General features: G+C 35.3%; 1 protein-coding gene across 1 annotated transcript in view; it reads right to left on the bottom strand.

The window, feature by feature from the left end:
• Nucleotides 1-19,035, bottom strand: part of gli3 (GLI family zinc finger 3) — a 181,699-nt gene that overhangs the window by 52,764 nt on the left and 109,900 nt on the right. The gene's annotated exons all lie outside the window — the stretch shown is intronic.

Raw genomic sequence — 19,035 nt, 5'->3', positions numbered from 1 at the left:
ATTTACTTTTTGTGATATGCACTCAATATAGTGTTTTGTATTGTAACAACTGTTTTCTGGAATTACTAGATATGACAAACATATCTTTGCAAAGTTCTAAAAGGTCTAGGTCAGTATATTCAGAATGAAGATCGTTATTCCATTTATTTGTAGGTAGAGAAATTATGGAATCATTGGAGGCTAGGCTATTATATATCCATGATAATAATTTGATATAAGGTAAAGATTAAAATTTTCATGATTACTATTCACAAAGGTATTGATATTAAGTTTACTTTTTATAGCTTCCTTTAATTGTATGCAATATTGTAATCGTTCAAAAGTCATAAAAAGTCATTTTCAAAAACATCTCCTAGTTTAATATTCCCTTTCTCTTTCATTTTTAGGAAGAGAAAATATTTTTTGTTTATAGTAAACATATTGTTGTTCCATAATGGTGTCCAAGGAGGAGGTGAGATGAAAAATATACTGTTAGCTTTCCACCACACAAAATAATGTTGTTTATAGTAAGATATTCAAAACAATTATGTTTCTTAATGTTGTTGTCAATAAAAGGGATATTTTTATTTTTGTATTTCTTGAATTGATGACTGTTCTATATCTTTCCAAACTAAAACTAAATCACTATACCAATATTTAATGTATTCTAACTGTATTGCTAAGAAATAGTAGTAGAAATGTGGTGCATTTAACCCTCCGAGAGGTTTGGGTTTCTGTAAGGTTGTGAGTTTGATTCTTGGTTTCTGTCCTCACTGCTCTTGACTGAATAACTTTTGTAGCTTTAATAAAAATGAATCTATATTTAATTGATAATTTATGCAGTGAAGAGTGCAGTGTTTGATCACTTTATTCAATTTCTGTATATTTCCTACCTGTTAGATCAGATATCTAAAATATACTGTCTTTATTGTTTCTACATTAATTTGGAGATTAAGATATTTAAAATATACTGTCTTTATTGTTTCTACATTAATTTGGAGATTAAATGTGAAATTATTACAATATAAAAATATAATAAAAACTTTAATGTTAGGTGCGATTAATTGCAATTAATTACAGAAAAATGTGTAATTAATGTGTTATTTTTCTAATTGATTGACATCACTAATTAAAATAAAAGCTAAATAATATCAAAATATCAATTGCTAATTGCTTGCTAATTTCAAGTTTACTAATTATCTGCAAATTCTCTGTTTGTTTAGTAAAACCATAATTTAAGCAAAATAAACATTTAAATAAATACTGATGTTAATAACTACAGTAACATTTTAATTCAATACTCCACTTAAGATATTCTAACTACATGTCAACTACCAGTCATTAGAGTATTAGTAGACTGTCCGTTTAATATCTGCTAACACTTTATTTTGATAGTCCCCCAACATACATTCTACTGATTATAAGTAACATTGCAAGTACATGTCAAGTAGTCATTAGAGTATTAGACCTACAGTCGACTATATTCTAATGAGTGTTAGTTGACATGTAGTTGCAAAATATTGTAGTTGCAATAGGATTTTACGATTATAAAGTCACACTAAATGTTGTCTATTAATCTCTGAATGTCACATGACTTTGCAGTACTTTTCAAGATGAAAGATTGTGCCAGTTTTGAGTTTCACCAGATCCGTTCTGGTTCACATATTAACGAAGATGTGTTTCGCTTTTGGAATGTCTGAGTCAACTGCTTGCCATGCTTTCTCATAGGCACTACGGGACATTTTGCACATCTTCAATCACAAGACATGTTTATACTTCCTCCCCTAACACACACTCCCATACCCATGCTACAGCAGGGGTGTGTTCAGGCATGCAAATGTGAGTGACAGCACCCTCATGGTGTGTGTCTTTATAATGTGGAAACATCAGCAAACTACTAAAGAGACAAACACATACTCATGCCTTAACAATGCAGTGAAGGTGTATGGCCCCTATTGCCCAAACTAAACAAACACGTAAACACATACACATACACATACACACACACACACGTACACGCACACACTTTCATGATGAACCTTTTATGACAATCGTGACAAAATAACCTACAATGATTATTTATCTCCAATCATGACACTTTACTACAAAATCAATATTTGCAATAGTAGCTTTCACACCGCTAAAAAAAAAAATCAATCGCCCTAAGCACTGGCAAAAACAAACCTGACATGAACTGCACTAAATTTACACCCCCTCAGACCTATATATTGATTGCTGCCATTCAAAATACAGTACCTTTAGTGGTAACTTTACACACTCATTCTTAACTTGTTTTAGAAGACAAACGGCCACTCGTTTCTTATTTTACAAATATACAGTGTTATCAGAAAGAATGCAAGATTATAAACTGATACACTATTGTTCAAAAATGTAGGGTTTAATGCTTTTGAGAAGTCTCTAATGCTCACCAAGCTGAATTTATTTGATCAGAAATCATGTTTTATAATATTGTTTCATATGTCCATATCAACACCATTGCTGAGTCAGGCCTGACAACTTTTGAGTTTAGCTTGGAGTGAGAATTATGGAAAGGGGGGGATGTAAAAAAAAAAAAAAAAACTTGGACATTTGGTCTCTAAACAGAATTGTATTAAGTTTAGTGATGACATGTTACAATGGACTGGTAGGCTACTGTTTTTATTATAGCTTGACACAAATTTCTCGATTTCAATTCTGTGATTTGATTAGATAATTTTGGATAACTATTAGGTACATAGTATTCTATTAACAAATACATGTTAATACATGTTAATTTTTCTCAAGAAAAAATAAATAAATCTCACCTAATGCTGTAAACATAGAGAGCCCTGTCAGTTGGTATTATTATTAAAGGTTAAAAATAACAACTCAAAAAAAAAAAAAACATTTTTTTATTATAATAACAATGTTATAATATTTTAATGATATAAGTAAAAATATAATAAATATGTAAAATGGTGCACTTATTTAGCAAAATACTCCTCTCTATAGCTATTTTTTTCTAGCCAACTAACATATGGTCATTCAATGGCTTTCCTGAGGTAAATGTAACATCATTTATCGATATTATGTATGGGGCATATACACTTCGGTAAGTTGTACTGTATCTTTCAACATTTTCTATTGTTCATTTGTGTTTATTTACTATTAATTAGTAGTAAAGAGTAAAAGATGATCAGTTCATGTGCCGCTTGATCTGAGGCGCTACAGCGATCTGTCACATCACATTTACGAGTGCCGAAACGGTATTTATTGTTTGAATTTCATAATAAAATCGACCAAAATCTGAGAGCTGAGAATTTGTTTCATATCAAAAATTCTCAAAAGTCTTGTCTGTCAGTGTTGCTTTGCGAATTTTCTCTGCGTGAGAAAATGGATGTGTGGCGTGAGAGTGTGTGAAAAGTGTCACTTGAGTGAGTCTCACACTGAATGTGAGTTGGCAGCCCTGGCTGAGTATTTTTTCCTTATGACTTTAGTGAACAAACACAGACTCAAAAAAGCAGGTTCGAAATCGCTGGTGTTTCTTACGTCACAAACTACCTTGTAACCAATCACGTCAATGTGTCGGCGGCTTTTAGCATATCATTAACATCGAACTAGCAGGGGAGTCTCAAGAGAAGCCAGGTTATCCCGGTATATTTTTATGTTGATATGAAAAATGGGGTAGATTTAGCAATATGGCGGGTGTATGATGTATATTATGATGTTATGATGAACTAAATACCTTTCTCCACTGACGTTCTGAGTTGTTCAATGCGTTTGTAAAAGGATGCTGAATTTTAGAGAGGGCAGCTGACTGACTCTGACATGGCGAATGGGAACATGGTTTGTGTAACATTACCAACACATTAACTACCATTATGTGTCCGACGTTGTAAAGGGTGATACCAGTTTGCAGCATATTGTAACTTGAGTAAAGTTGACCAAGTGATCTCTGAGATGTGTGATTAAGTGGAGGCAGGGCTAATTTGCTTATTCATGGATCAGAGTATACTAAATGGGTGTAGTTTTCTTTGATGAATAGGAACTTCAAGAGAACAGCATCCATTTGAAATACAGATTTGAAATCCTTAAACATTAGTAACATTATACATGTATTTACTCTCACTTTTATCAATTTAATGCATCCATGCTGAATAAAGCTATTAATTTCTTTTTTTTTTAAAGGAGAATCAAAAAAAGAAAAAAAGAGAACTTTTGAACCATAATGTATATGAAAAAGACAGAGAATGAGAACTCATAATTTAGCATGACAGAGGTCTTTTTGACATGTAGGGAAAGATGCATTCCACCTCTTGAATAGTTATATCATGAACAGGCCGAGGGAGAGAGAGGGCTCCACATATGGAAACCATTTCCTGACCCCCCAACCCCCCTCCCCCCTCCTCCTCCTCCTCCCCCTCCCCCCTCCTCCTCCTCCTCCTCTCCTCTCCTCTCCTCCTCCACAAAGACACACACTTTATCGTTGTTCTCTGTCTCTCATCTTTTCTTCTGCACGTTGTCACATGTTCATTCTCCTCGTTCTCCTCATGAGACTGTGCTTGCAGCTTAAATTAACAAATTTGGACTGACGTGCTTGTGTTATTCTTCAACAGGAAATGGTGTCAGGCCATGTTAATATTATGCTGGCAGCAGAGCTTAACAACGTTGTGACTTTTGCGGTTTAAACAAACTGGTGTAACGGCTCCCTGCTATGATCAGAGTAGCCGGTCTGCAAATATATACTTGTGGTGAGAGTAAAATAAATATTAGCTTGCATTAGCTTACATTGTTTGAGACACAAGCAAATGTGTGTCTGATTTAAGAAGAAGGCACACTAAACTTTGTTCCTCTCAGACTGTGTAAACATAATCTGAGCTTAATTAGTGATAATGTTCAAGGTCACAAGAGCCAATAAATAAATAAATAAATAAATAAATAAATAAATTACTGTTTCTATATAATAGTAGAATATAACATTTTAAAATATTAACAAACATATATATATATATATATATATATTTTTTTTTTTAAGTTACATGCTAAAATGTAATACTTAACAGAGGTTTGTTCTAAGTATGAGCAATACAATTATATATAATGATCGTTCTTAACAGCTAGGTCATAAAATAAGTAATGATCACAAGAAAATGTATAAAAATGGACAGTTAGTATCATCTGTCTTTTATTTCCCAAAGTTGACAGGAAGTCTGAATTGAGCAGATCCCTGACTGATGCGAGAGAGAATGAGATCCCATAGTTCTCTGACTAGAGCACAAGTTCTTCTTGGAGCACAATGCCAGAACTCCGGCACAGCAGCGAGAGAAAGAGACGAGACAGAGGATAGGGGAGAAAAAAGAGCGGGCACAGGAAAGCAAAGGGTGTAGGAGAGTGGTAAAAGAGAGGAGAGGACAGGAGAATGATGAGGGGAAACGGGAGATGGCCCCTGACTGCGGAAACAGCGGCTCTTTAATGTTTCTCTTTTCACAGAGATCAAAGAACAGAGAGAGAGAGAGAGAGAGAGAGAGAGAGAGAGAGAGAGAGAGAGAGAGAGAAGCTAAGAAAGTGTAAAAGCTAACCCGAGAGGAAGAAATAAATAGCGAGAGGGGTCGAGGAAAGCTCAGGGTGTGAGGAATGACGTATGATTCGCATGCTGGAGAGATGACATGACATACATTAAGGAATATTGACAATAAAGCACAGAACAAAACAAAAAAAAGCTTGTGTCAGCTATTAGGAGATATACTGCAAGGCAGTGTGTGTTAGAGTAGATGTATCTTATGTCAGTATGTGTGTAAATATTAATGGACTATTGAACCATTTGGCCAAAAGTGTTGCCTTTAGAAAACTTCTTTACATTTCTGTGACACCAGTGTCACCAAACAGAAATGTTTAGCTACATCCAGAACACTAGATTAAAGGGATTAGTTCACTTAAAAATGAGAAGTCTGTCATCATTTACTCACTCTCATGCTGTTCCAAACCTTTATGACATTCTTTATTTCTACTGCAGAACACAAAAGAAAATAGTTTAAAGAATGTTGGTAACCAAACTGTTTTGGTGACCATTGACTTTCATTGTATGGGCAAAAAAGAAAAGAAAAAAATTGTGTTCAGAAGAAAGAATAGTAAGAGTAAACAACATTTTCAGAAAAATGTACTCATCCTTTAATATTTACTGTGCAGTAGTGTTTTTTTAAATAGTTCGTGAATCAGAACACATTAATAATAATAGCAATAGTAAAATGAATGCTAGTATGTTATTCTGAACAACAATAGCTTACTACTCTTACTATTTCCGCTATAGTAGCAGTGTTGTTCTCAATGCAGCCAATCTTTTTCAAACAGATTGCATAGACACTCCCCTTGTCTTCCATTGGTTGCACAAAAAGATACTCCCGCTCCGAACACATGATATTGTTTTGATATCTTCAATGAGCCACAGTGTTTGCAGTTTTCAAGGAAATCAACCTACAAATGACTACATATTAAGTTGAAGGAGAAAGCATTTTTGCATCAAATAAATACATGCTTCAAATGAAAAACATCTAACTTGCAATTATTTATGGCAAAAAACATAAGACGGCAAAATAGATTCTGCGCACCCAAGCTCTAAGTTTTATTCCTTACTGGTTGCAGACAGGATTTCAAAGAAACCATGGTGTTGTACCAGATCATGTCCTTGTGAATTTCTGACACCCCGTTTGAACTTTCTCATGCTTGAGCATCAATGGCATTGCACAAATCTCTGATAATGACAAAAAGAACATCTAAGCTGTAACCAAGCCTGGATAGGATGATTTTTATGGGAGGTGAGAGGATTTCTGAACAAAAGGGGAGGAATAGTGTCCTCCCTTATTTGTGAATTTATGTTCTTTTCACACCCACAGTCAATGAGAGACAGAGAAGAGGTTGAGATGAAAGGGATGAGAGGGGGAACGGGGTGGAGATAAATGTTCAACTTAATGAACAGCGCCTCCCTTTAGGACCACCAGGGACCGCCTCACTTTCCCCAAGAGAACCAGAAAAACTGTCCTTGTCTGTGGCCAGAGAGAGAGAGAGAGAGAGAGAGAGAGAGAGAGAGAGAGAGAGAGAGAGAGAGAGAGAGAGAGAGAGAGAGAGAGAGAGAGAGAGAGAAATACAAATGGCCAGAAAGATTAAGTACGGCTTTGTAGTTTATCTCTAATTTCCTACTAAAGGCATGTGTGAACTTTTCATTTTGGGTTCATCTTGAGACAAAATACCCCTATACTGCATGTATGCCCACAGCTACCCAAATGTCCACAGCTACACACACACACACACACACACACACACACACACACACACACACACACACACACACACACACACACACACACACACACACACACACACACACACACACACACACACACACACACACACACACACACCACATTTATATCATACAGTATAAACTTTATAAATCAAGACATAAATCCCTTGCAAGATTTTAAAATTTTGATTAATATAATGTTTGCATAATCACAAATAAATAAATATAAATATATATTTAATTTTATAATATTTGTAAGCTTATTTCTAAAGTGTGTGTGACAGCCAAAACTACCAAGCATGTAGTGTAAACCACAATTTGCAAAGTTTATGTTACAGTTGAACTTTAAAAGAGCTTGTTACACTATCTCTTCAGCTCTGTTTGTTTCTGTACCACAACTGTGAGTAAACTGTAACTTCTATTAAGGAAATGTTTATGTTCCAGCGCTCTGCAAAGCAAAGCTTCCTGCAAGTTGTTTGGAAAATTTCTCTGTCATAATTAAATGGCATTTTAACCATCAGAATAGGGCATTACAAATAACAAGTCTGTACAGGAAGTCCAAACAAAAACCGAGACATCAAAGTCAAGTGTGCTACGATGAAGCTAGCTATTTTGAAGCTAGCTGGCCTTTCAAATGTGAAACAGTAAACAAATAACCAGTTATAAAATAAACTAAAATAAAAAACAGCTGTCTTTAAAGTGTCTGCTGCATCTTGTTGTTTTAAGGGGCATATGGTGCATTAAAAAGTAATCACTACTCTAAAGTTCCAACCCTTGAGAGCAATAAAATTGTTTACAGTTCAATAGTACTGCTTGAGAAGTGCATTTTGGAGAAGTTTAACTTATTTACGTTATCTGTGTGAGCATACGTGGGGTTAACCTCTCACTCCAGTGCTGTCCTGCAGTGTGCCTCGGGCAAGAGAAAACAGAAGGCCAGAAGAGAAGTGTTGTTTTTTAACACAATGAAAAGAAAGAAAGAGAATATATCAGTTCCTTTTCTCAATGCAGCTCTCGTCTTCAGACTCGGGCAAAGAAACAGCACCAGGAGCCAAACACAAAGACAAGGTTATGCAAACCCTGGACAGTGTCAATATGGTACAGCATGTAACCACCTTGAGGAGTTAACACAGGCGGGACAGGCACAATGAGAGATGGTGATACTGGAGGTGAGGGAAGGATTTAGCCAGTGTAGTATGCGTGTGTTTGAGGGATTTCAGACTGTAAAATAAGATTTCAGTTGAGGACTCCATGTGGCTAGGAAAAAAATTACCACAGGATGCAGAAAAAAAAAAAAAAAAAATCTGCTCCCAAAAGTCTCTCCCATATTTTTTTTCTATGTAAAAGGCAGGCAGGCTTTTGGTAGGGTGTGGGCCGCAATAGCCTACTTTAGTCACACCAGTAGATCCATCTTGTTCAACTAATAAAATGTCAAGAACGGTGTGTTGATATTTAATCATGAGTGAACGTTCGGGAGGGACTCAAACTGTGTGTGTGTGTGTGTGTGTGTGTGTGTGTGTGTGTGTGTGTGTGTGTGTGCGTGTGTGTGCGTGTGTGTGTGTGTGTGTGTGTGTGTGTGTGTGTGTGTGTGTGTGTGTGTGTGTGTGTGTGTGTGTGTGTGTGTGTGTGTGTGTGTGTGTGTCTGTCACAGTAGCAGAGAACATCACATGCTATACTACAGAAGACCAGAAACACATGTGCATGAACACAAACACACACATGTTCAGATTTAACTTTAAAAAACAAAATCAATTAAATCTCGCTTTTTTTCTATTTAACTATGAGATTTAATTGAGAACAAATGAAGACTTTAAATCACCTGCTTCTTGGATTTTTCCTCCTAAGACCAAAAAAAAAAAAACCCCAAAAAACAAAAAAAAAACAACAACAAAAAAAAAAAAACACGTCTAGATACTAATCCCTGCAATATTTTTATAAAAATGTTATTTCTCCTACAGCATGAGAGGAAAAACATTTGAGATTCCCATGAAGAAAATTTTTCTGGAAATATTAACACAAAATTTCTTTGGTGTTTCTTATTAAAGCCAAAATTGTGACAAAGAGGTCTCTTTAAACATATTACTAATTGTTTGAATATGTGATTGCATATGAGAAAGAAATTTTTACAGAGAAGGAAAGTGTGATGAACGTGTTTGCATGCATCCAAATGTGATGTGGATGACCTCACAGACAGACAGTTGGTTCTACTTGAAAAGGGAGAAAAAGGTTTTGGTAATGGTTGAAAAATACAAATATACCTCATAAATAATTAATGATTTTGACAACACAAAAACATGCCCCTGTAACATCAGTGGAGAAAACTTATATTTAAGTGCTATTATAGAAATATAAATAAATCAGAGAAATTAAGTGACAGGAGTAGGAGAAGAAATTAATTTATTCTTAGCATGTCTAGCCACCTCATTCCAGACAACCAAATGTTTTAGCAGCTCCATGTGGTAAGGTCGTAAAATACCTCACTGGTATACATACATTTACACAGATCTTTAAGAGAGCATGCTGGCACAAGAGAGAGCGAGTCAGAGAGTGTTTGGGACACAGAGAGAGTGGGATAGGTTTCTGGCTGAGAGCAGGTATAGGATTTATTGCTGTGTTCTGAAAAGCTGGTTGAACACTGTAACTGCCCCCCTGAGCGAGAGACCAGGGCCTGCTGCTCAGAAGTCCTTAATGGAAACTGCACATTTTTAGCCTGCTCCCCTCCGCAGGGGCCAAACGCCACAGCACATAGATATACGGCAGACTTCTCCACATTAACTCATCCACTAATGAAATACTGTTCACCAGAGTGCAATCAGTTATACTAACACTGGAATCTGAATGAATACATTTATTTCTATACATGATGAGAGAAGATTTATTGAGTAGTGCAATTCAGTTCTAAATTTCTGTGTATATAAAAAAGAATGACTTCATTAAAAAAATCTATTTATAATTGTCATATTCATCAGCATAATCTGTGATGAAAAACTGGATAGATTAATTCATAAATTATCTTGACAATCAGTTGTGTGTGAGCGAGTGAAAGAGTGTGTGAGAGGGGGCGTGTCTTCTCAAGCCAATTAAAAGAGGACGTGGCCCATTGAGTGACACTGAATGACTGACAGTCGCCCTCCTTAAACTGCCTGAATTTGATTACATAGATTTAGCCTGTCAAGATCTGCAGTTCTTTTTTAAAATGCATTCTTTACCATTCAAATTATTTACCCTTGAAATATCTATAGTTGTTGGTTACTGTAGAAAAAAGTATTTGTTAACAACTGATGTTGACCAAAAATAGACATTTAAAAATGTAATTTGAATATAAATTAAGCAAAATTTTAGTTATTACGTTTTAGATATTACATTTTATAAAAAAGAATCACATAATAAAAAGGTGTTTAAAAATAAGAATTATATATATATATATGTATATGTATACTAGATACTAAATAAGAATAAGAATCCTTTTTTGCTTTACATACAGTATAAATAATTAGTATTTAATCCGTTTAAAATTGTCACACATTAACAAATCCATATGCGTGCGTGAAAAGGATTCTTGGAAGATTGAAGGCCTCAGAAAACGTAGCTTCTTTCTCACACACTCTTTTTTCCCCTCTATCCTCTCATTTGCTCATCTGTTACTTGTAAGTAATGCTTGAATAGCCCTATAATACCCACCTTTCTCATACTGGCTTAAAGCTATAAAAAAGGGGTTGGCCATGCATTTAAGTGATGAAACCAATGTATTACCAAGCAGTGAAAAAAAGATATTACATCAGTCTGCTCTCATTTCTCCTAAGGAATTTATCTCACTTCTTTCCAAATCCTTAAATTGCTTGAGAAAAAAAAGAGGGGAGATATTTTGTCCATTCTTGAGCATCTCCACAAAGTGGCATGCAACTTTCTTTGCATTTCCCCCTCTCTCTCTCTCTCGCTCTCCCTTTCTTCTCTCGTGAAATTGAAGAGGCTTAATGTCAAATACGGCTAAAGCCAGCCTTTCCATATCATACCATGCAGTGTGAAAATTACTAGGGCGATGATAAAACGGCTAGATAGCAGAAGAGAAGAGAGAGGAGAAAAAAAGAGGGAGGCCGACAGAGAAAGGAGGTAAAAGACGACAGAAGGGAAGTGACTCCACTCAATTATACTGCAAAATTGGTATGAGTGAATATTTTTCATTCAGGTGACTGATGATATCTACTGAGCAGCAATGCAGATAAATAAAGGAGCTTTCTGTCAAGTATAAACATCATTAATCATGAGGCCAGCCACCGCCTGACCGCCTGTCCTCACACCGCAGCACAGGAGCGAGGAATTAAAGAGAAAATGAGGGGGTCGGATAGAGAGAGTATGAGAAAGGAGAAAGCTAAGCTTTTAAATCTGGAAAGGGGAGGCATGAAGGGGACCGTTCTTTAGACTTAGTCTCCATGTTGGGATATTAGACATTCTAATGTCATACTCAAGATGACAGCACTTTATAGACTTTCTTTTCCACTATTTGAAAATTATGGAATTTTACAGGATTCTAATTTACTGCGCAAGATTATCAGGAATAACTATTATATTTTATACAACATTTACTATTACCCTGATTTAAAAAAAGAAGATACCACATTAAATAAGGCCAAATGCCCTGGAGAATCTATAATTACAGTTTAAAATAACAGTTTTTTATTTAATTTATTTGAAAATGTACTTTATTCATGTGATGGCAAAGATAAATTATTTTACTTCCATCAGTGTCACATGGTCTTTTAGAAATCATTCTAAAACATTGATTTGGTGCTCAAGAAACATTTCTTATTATTATTTTGAAACAGTAGTTTTGCTTAATATTTTTTCAGGATTCTTTGATGAATAGAACATTTTAAAAGAACAAAATTTATTTGAAATGGAAATATTTTGTATTCATGCTAAAGCCTTTACTGTTTTAATATCAATTTTATGCAACCATAGCTGAAAATAAGTAATTTCAACTATTAAAAAATATAATGACTCTTTTGAATACTCACCCTTAAAATCGGCCTTGTAAATGTATATTTATATTTATAAAAACATAGAGCATATATGAAGAAAGAGAGAGTGCATACATGTTTGCGTCTGCAGGGGGCTGTTGAGATAAAAGACTGTTCTTTATGCTAAACACAGCGTTGCCACTCAGATTGGGCAGCCTGACAACAGTTTATGTAAATATCACAATTCAAAGCACTCGTCACACACATACACACAAACAGTGCAAGCATGCACCAAAATGTAATGCTGTGTTTTGCTTTCTAAAATAAGCTTGAGATGGGCAGCAGTATTATCACAATCAACACAAATGGTCATCTTATTTTGTTATTTTGCTTAACTTGCATTACTTTGAAAACCCACTAACAAACAATGTCTTCAGCCAACTGCAAAAATCTGGGTTACCACTCTTAAAGTGATAGAAAAATAGCGAGGGGAGAGTGCAAATATTACAGCCTATGCATAAACATTCCTCTTTAGTACTGCAAATCATCTGAGCCACTCTGAAAACAAAGAAAACAGGAAGAAATCTCTTGCTTTAGCCTATTTGGAATGTAGTTGAAAAACATGAGACAACAGCCTGAAGATTTTACTTTTGCCCACAAAAACACATTCCAGCACAGCGGCCATCAAATTTGCCCAGTTAAATCTCATTGGCTACCTGGGGAAAGACTGCATGACTGCAGCTATTAATTTGACCCCAATTAGTGACTGTAAATGAACAGTTAAGGTGCTTGTAATTTTCCCTAATTGCTTGATATTAGGCTGAATTCATTGATTATTGATTGAAGAGAACACAAAGGGCAGACTATGGATAACGAAATTATGCACTTTAACACATTTGAGGAGTTTTGATTCACCAAGCACATTTCTTTTTTTCTTTTTTTTATCTGAAAGCCATTTTATCCTTTACTACAGTTCTTCTAAGCAGCTGTGCTGCTGAGCCAAGCCAGTGAGTCTATTAAGTATGTGAGGAGTGTGTCTGGTAATGTGTGTTATTTTATTGCTTGCTCCGAGCACAAGAGGTTCTAACTCTTGAGTAAACTCGGGTGTTGGGCAATTAACTTGAGACGAATGCCTCCGTTTGTCTAAAGCAGTCACCAAGGAGACCGAAGCCTGTCACTCGGGCTTTGTGAGTGTGTGTGAGTGTCTTTTGTTTGGCTAAGAAAGTAACACTCATGCAAAAGAGAAACTGAGTCAGTGAGTGAACGCTTACTATTAAGCACCAGACATAATGAGCAAGTCAGCAAGATGCATTTACAAACAGACACCCTGCAGAGTGTCTATTTTGCATTTATCGTATTTGTTTAAGGAGAAGTGATCTGTTTAACCTGGGATGAATAGAGCCAAGCTGTCCGCAGGTCAGGGCTGCCAAAAGGTCATGAGAGTCATGTGATTCAATGATTAAAATTATTTATTTATTTATAAATTGTTCCAAAAAGGAGAATAATTTTTTTAATTACTATAAAAGCTAAAAATATTTTCTTTAGTCATTTCAATATAATTTCTATAATTTTACTGCTATAGTTTTGCAAAAACAAAGATTCCGAGATGTGGCCTGGTGAGTAGTTTATTAGACGTGGTCCAATAAATTGAATAAAACAAAACTACTCAACACATACAGTACCACTCCGTTGGTGCTTTGGCACAATGGCTGACTTCCTGTATGAATGTATGACTTCCTGTGTAAGTCAAATAAAACAAACAGCCACATTAGTCGACACAACCCCCGCCATTTAATATTGAATACCACACCGGTGCCCTCTCCCATATGAATTCATAACCCACACGATTATCCTCTGCAGTAATTGCGCTTTTCCATGGCCTAATAAGACTGCCGCGGGAGAGAGGGAGAAAACACAAAGGACAGTTAATTTGTGATTTCCTCTGCTCATTCGGAGGCAAATTAAGTGTCAAACTGCTAATATGAAGCATATTTCATTTTATGAGCTTTTAATTTAATTCCGTTCCCTCATATCACAGCCATTAGTGTCGTTTAGCGAGCTACGCTAGCAGCTTCCACTCAGAGCAAAGAGGGCAATAAATAAACATGTTTCAATTAAAGTCTTCTCAAATAATAGGACAGGACTGGCTAACTCTGCCTTGTCAACCAGCAAATCAGCACTGGATGTGGGAAATGAGATGGTCATTACCACTGTGTTTTTCTTTCTTTCTTACCCTGTTTTTTTTTTTTTTTTGTCATAGATGCCCACTCACAGCTGAGAAAGGCTGTGTAGATTGATAGCACTGCCGCGAGGTGAAAGCTACTGTAATTACGAGCTGTAATGAGGAGCTGCATGGGAAAGTACTGCAATAATATCCCGGCTGATCCTAGGCATATATTTAAGAGTGCAAATAACGATTAATTCTGTTCACCAAGGAGAACTTGTCTTAAACAATTTAATTTTTCTTTTTTTTAACATCCACTCCAGCATCTATGTCACTGCCTTACACAAACAAACACTCTGTGCACTTTCTGTTCACTTACAGGTGTAACAAAACAGCCAAACATATTTGATGACACTATCAAAAGTTACTTACAGCATCTTCAAAAATAAGGTAACACTTTATTTCGATAGTCCACTTTAGACATTCTACTAACTATAATTAACTTTGCAGCTACATGTCAACTAACTCTCATTAGAGGATTAGTAGACTGTCTGCTTAATATCTGCTAACACTATATTTTGTTGGTCCCCCAACAGACATTCTACTCACTAGTAACTTGGCAACTACAAGTCAACTTGTTCTCCTAACCCGAACCATAACACCTAACCATAAACTAACAGTCTACTGACAGTCTATTACAGCCTACTAATATTCTAATGAGAGTTAGTTGACATGTAGTTGAAAAGTTACTTATATATAGTTAGTAGAATGTCTAAAGTGGACTATCGAAATAATGTGTAACCAAAAAGAATAATACAAAATAAAAAATTTAAATAAATAAAAAAATATAAAAAAATCACAGAAATGTGCACTGTTTAAAATTTTGAGGTTGGTAAAATATAAAAATATAAAGTCTTACTGACCCCAAACTGGAATTAAATCCAATACAATGGAATTAAAGCAACTGTTTTTAATTGCCCCCATAATCTTCCATTGTAGGTGGTTTTAACTGTCAAACCCTGTTTCTTAATGCATTTGTCTGTCTCTTCTCTAATTGTGTGATGAAGTTTGGATTTGAAGATGTCAGAAAACAAGCTGCATTGCCAGGAGACATCTGACATGTTTTCATTTTGCAGGAGTGAAATACGATTTTGCCCACCTTTACAGCTTCTGGGCTGTTAATGGTAATCAATACAATGAATTGATGGATAAATGCTTGAAGATGGTCATTTCAAAATGACAGCAATTTTTTCTTTTTCCAAAATCAAATTTAGGTCTTATTACTTTTTGATCAACATTAAATCAGATTCCCATAAGGACTACAAACCCTACTTATTTAATTCACATAAAGAAGATTAAACAATACTGTTTAAAAGTTTAAAACTCATTACTCATTACTCATAACTCATTCAAAACTTTTATTCAGCAAGGATGCATTAAATTGAGCTTTTTTGCTGTTCACATTAGCTAATTCTGATCAGATTTGGATATGCACAAAAATCGGATTTGATCTGACATTATACACTAAATGTGTTACTTTACATTAGCATTACTTTTTCTCACCTGAGCTGAGCTTGTTTTTTTTGTTGTTTTTTTTTAACAAAATAACAAAAGTTCTATTCTATAAGGCAAATTTACACCTGTATAATAGCGAGCGCAGCTCAAACAAATGTAACTGCCATGCTGGATTGCAGAAGAATAGGACACAGGAGAAGAATGTTCCCCACTCTTCCTTCAGCAATAAAAACAAAACAATTAAACACAAATGTGATGTTTATCTAAAGTGATTTTTGCTTATTGGTATGGTTGAATTGGATCATCAAAGGTCAGCAGCAAAGACATTGGTTAATAAATTGAGATTAATTATATAAAGTACATTTGTATTTTTAACATATTCAATTATTGGAGTCAAGTCAATTCAAGTTTTATTTATAGAGCACAAGTTTAACACAACCGTAGTTGATCCAAATTGCTTTACAATACAATCAAATAAATCAATTTTAAAAAAAAGGAGTAAAAAAAACGAAATTGAGATAAAAATCAAGTATCAAAAATAATTCAATGTATGTATATACATAACGTAGAACACCAACTAATTTAGTGAAAGTGAAAGTGACACGTGATGGCCAAGTATGGTAACCCATACTTGGAATTTGACCTCTGCATTTAACCCATCCAAGTTAATGCACACACATTAGGAGCAGAGTAGTGAGTAGTTAACACACACACACTGCAAACATGGATACACACACCCAGAGCAGCGGGTGTGTGTGTTTAAAATACATAGACAACATCACTCGAACGCAAGAGAGTAAAAATAGGTCTTTAAACTGGATTTTAGGTTAGCATAATATTCTGAGTTTGCACTTCTCAGTTTGTATTCAATTTAAGGAATACTGAATCTGTTTTGTGCAAGTGAGATGCATGCATGCTCACATTTAGTCTAGAACTACAACAACCATCATGTTTAAACAACGCCTCTGCACCTTACTCCTGATTTCTCCCAAAATGGGGACATGAGAGATGTCAGTAAATAAACGAGAAAGTAACTTGCATTATTTGAAAAAGTAACGGTAAATTTAAAAGTAATGCATTACATTACTCGTTACAATACATTACTCGTTGCATAAAAAAAGTAATCTGATTAGTTACGTAGCTCATGGTACTCATAATGCGATACCCTCAACACTGCTTACTACCATCGGTTTACTGTCAGTTTAAATAAAAGTTCTTGCCGTTTCACTAAACTATATTAATGGGAGTGGACACTGTTATCGCTCTTTGTCATATTCAAAGATTCAAAGTAAAGTGATTTGTGGGACGGCTCACACTTTGTTAAGTACATACATAAAAGTATGTCTGTCTACTGCAAGGCAATTGTAGCAAGTCAGGCATGTACTGTGAATACAGCCGCCCCACCTGTAATTTAATTCACTTGATAAACCATGGCAGATATTTGTTTGAGTCTTGTTTGAGCCTCGTGTTGCCCCATTATCTCCACATAAACTGAATGCTAAATTATATTTGTCATTTTGTTTATACTGACATTGGACATAAATCAAGCCCCTGGCGCGTGTCTCTCCCCCCTTTTCACACCTCTCTTTAGCACGTGAGTTAGAGCTAGGAGATGACATAAAAAATTCATTATTCTTAGCGGTGTAATGGGCACAAGAGAGATATGACTCTAGAGGATGGAGAAGGGGGGATGTGGGGAAGGCAAAGGATGTAATGATGAACAATACAAAACGTAATATGGACCAAGTAGCTGCCCCATTCAATTTGTCCCACCATAGGGCTACGATGGTTTCGCGTGTCATGCAAAAGAGGCGGAGATAGGGAGAAAAGCGGAGACAGATGAGGATCAAAAGGCAAACACATATTGTAATTTAAAATGGGAACATGGTGTTCTGAAATGAATACAAAACAATCAGAAAAAGGAAATGATGAGTAAAGAAAATGAAAAAGAAAGTTCAAAAGATTATAAATGCATACTTGCACATCTCAGAGATGTGAGGATGAGAGCAGGGGAAACTGCTGTGGGAATCCCCCGTATAGAGAACTATACAGAACCCGTGAGGGAACACAAACATGCACACACAAACATGCACACTTACATAGACTTTGATTCTATATAAAAACTACAATTCTGAATATCTGAAATTGAAATTTCTCTGTCAATACAAAACACACACAAAAAAAATTTATTCCAACTTTATATGTCACAATTGTGACTTCATTCAGTATCTCACAAAGTGACTTTTCATCTTGAAGAAGGTAACATCTTCATACAAATTTTTACACAGTGTACAATAGCAACACATTTGGGGTTGAAGTGGGGTATTGTTGTGCTACATGTGACAGCTTGCAGAACAGCTGTGTGAGAGAGGAGTTTGTTACATCTTCTCTGACGGGGCCTGATGAGCAGTTTTAGAGGAATCATGCACTAACAGGCTCTCATGTCTGTCTCTGTGTCTGATGCACTCATTAGCATGTCTCTTGTCAATGTGTTCACCTAGTCTTTGATCTCTGACACAGAACTACAGATCATCTGAGAGATGTATGGATCAGATCCCATGGAAACAGTTAATGCACGTGTACTGCAATACCGCTAGACCAGACATGGACACCCCTTCTTATGACACATCTGCCAAGATGAGAACTGATAACATTATACAGATAATAAAATAATACTAACAAGTCATAATCTATATTAAAATCGAATCGAAAATGTGAACTCCTTTCTTGTTTAGATTGAAAGTCATGATACATTTAAGGCATATTAAGGCAACACTACAGGTGAATTGGGTAAACATTTTAACAGACACTTTATTTTACCCAGCTGATTAATCACATTACATTAAGATAAATGTTTTGTATTACAGTTTTTCTGAAATGTTATGTTTAAATATGCAAATTACTCATTATCTAATTAAATTGCACTAATTTGCATACATTTCCAGCACAGATATATGAACATTAGATAATGTCAGGTTAAAAATTCTTGTTTCATTTTGATAACATATTACAGATTTTGGATATCTCTTTTTATCACTCCATATAAAATACTGTCAAGTTAGGTGTACTGTACGTAACTCATTTAGGGAGGCTCATTTTGAGAAAACATGTTTTACAAACGTATAGTACTGTAATTGAAATTATAC

This window comes from Leuciscus leuciscus (genome assembly GCF_965113295.1).
Source record: "Leuciscus leuciscus genome assembly, chromosome: 11".
NCBI classification, from domain to species: Eukaryota; Metazoa; Chordata; class Actinopteri; order Cypriniformes; family Leuciscidae; genus Leuciscus; species Leuciscus leuciscus.
The sequence above is the reverse complement of the archived record's forward strand: the minus strand, read 5'-3'. Positions and strand labels throughout refer to the sequence as shown.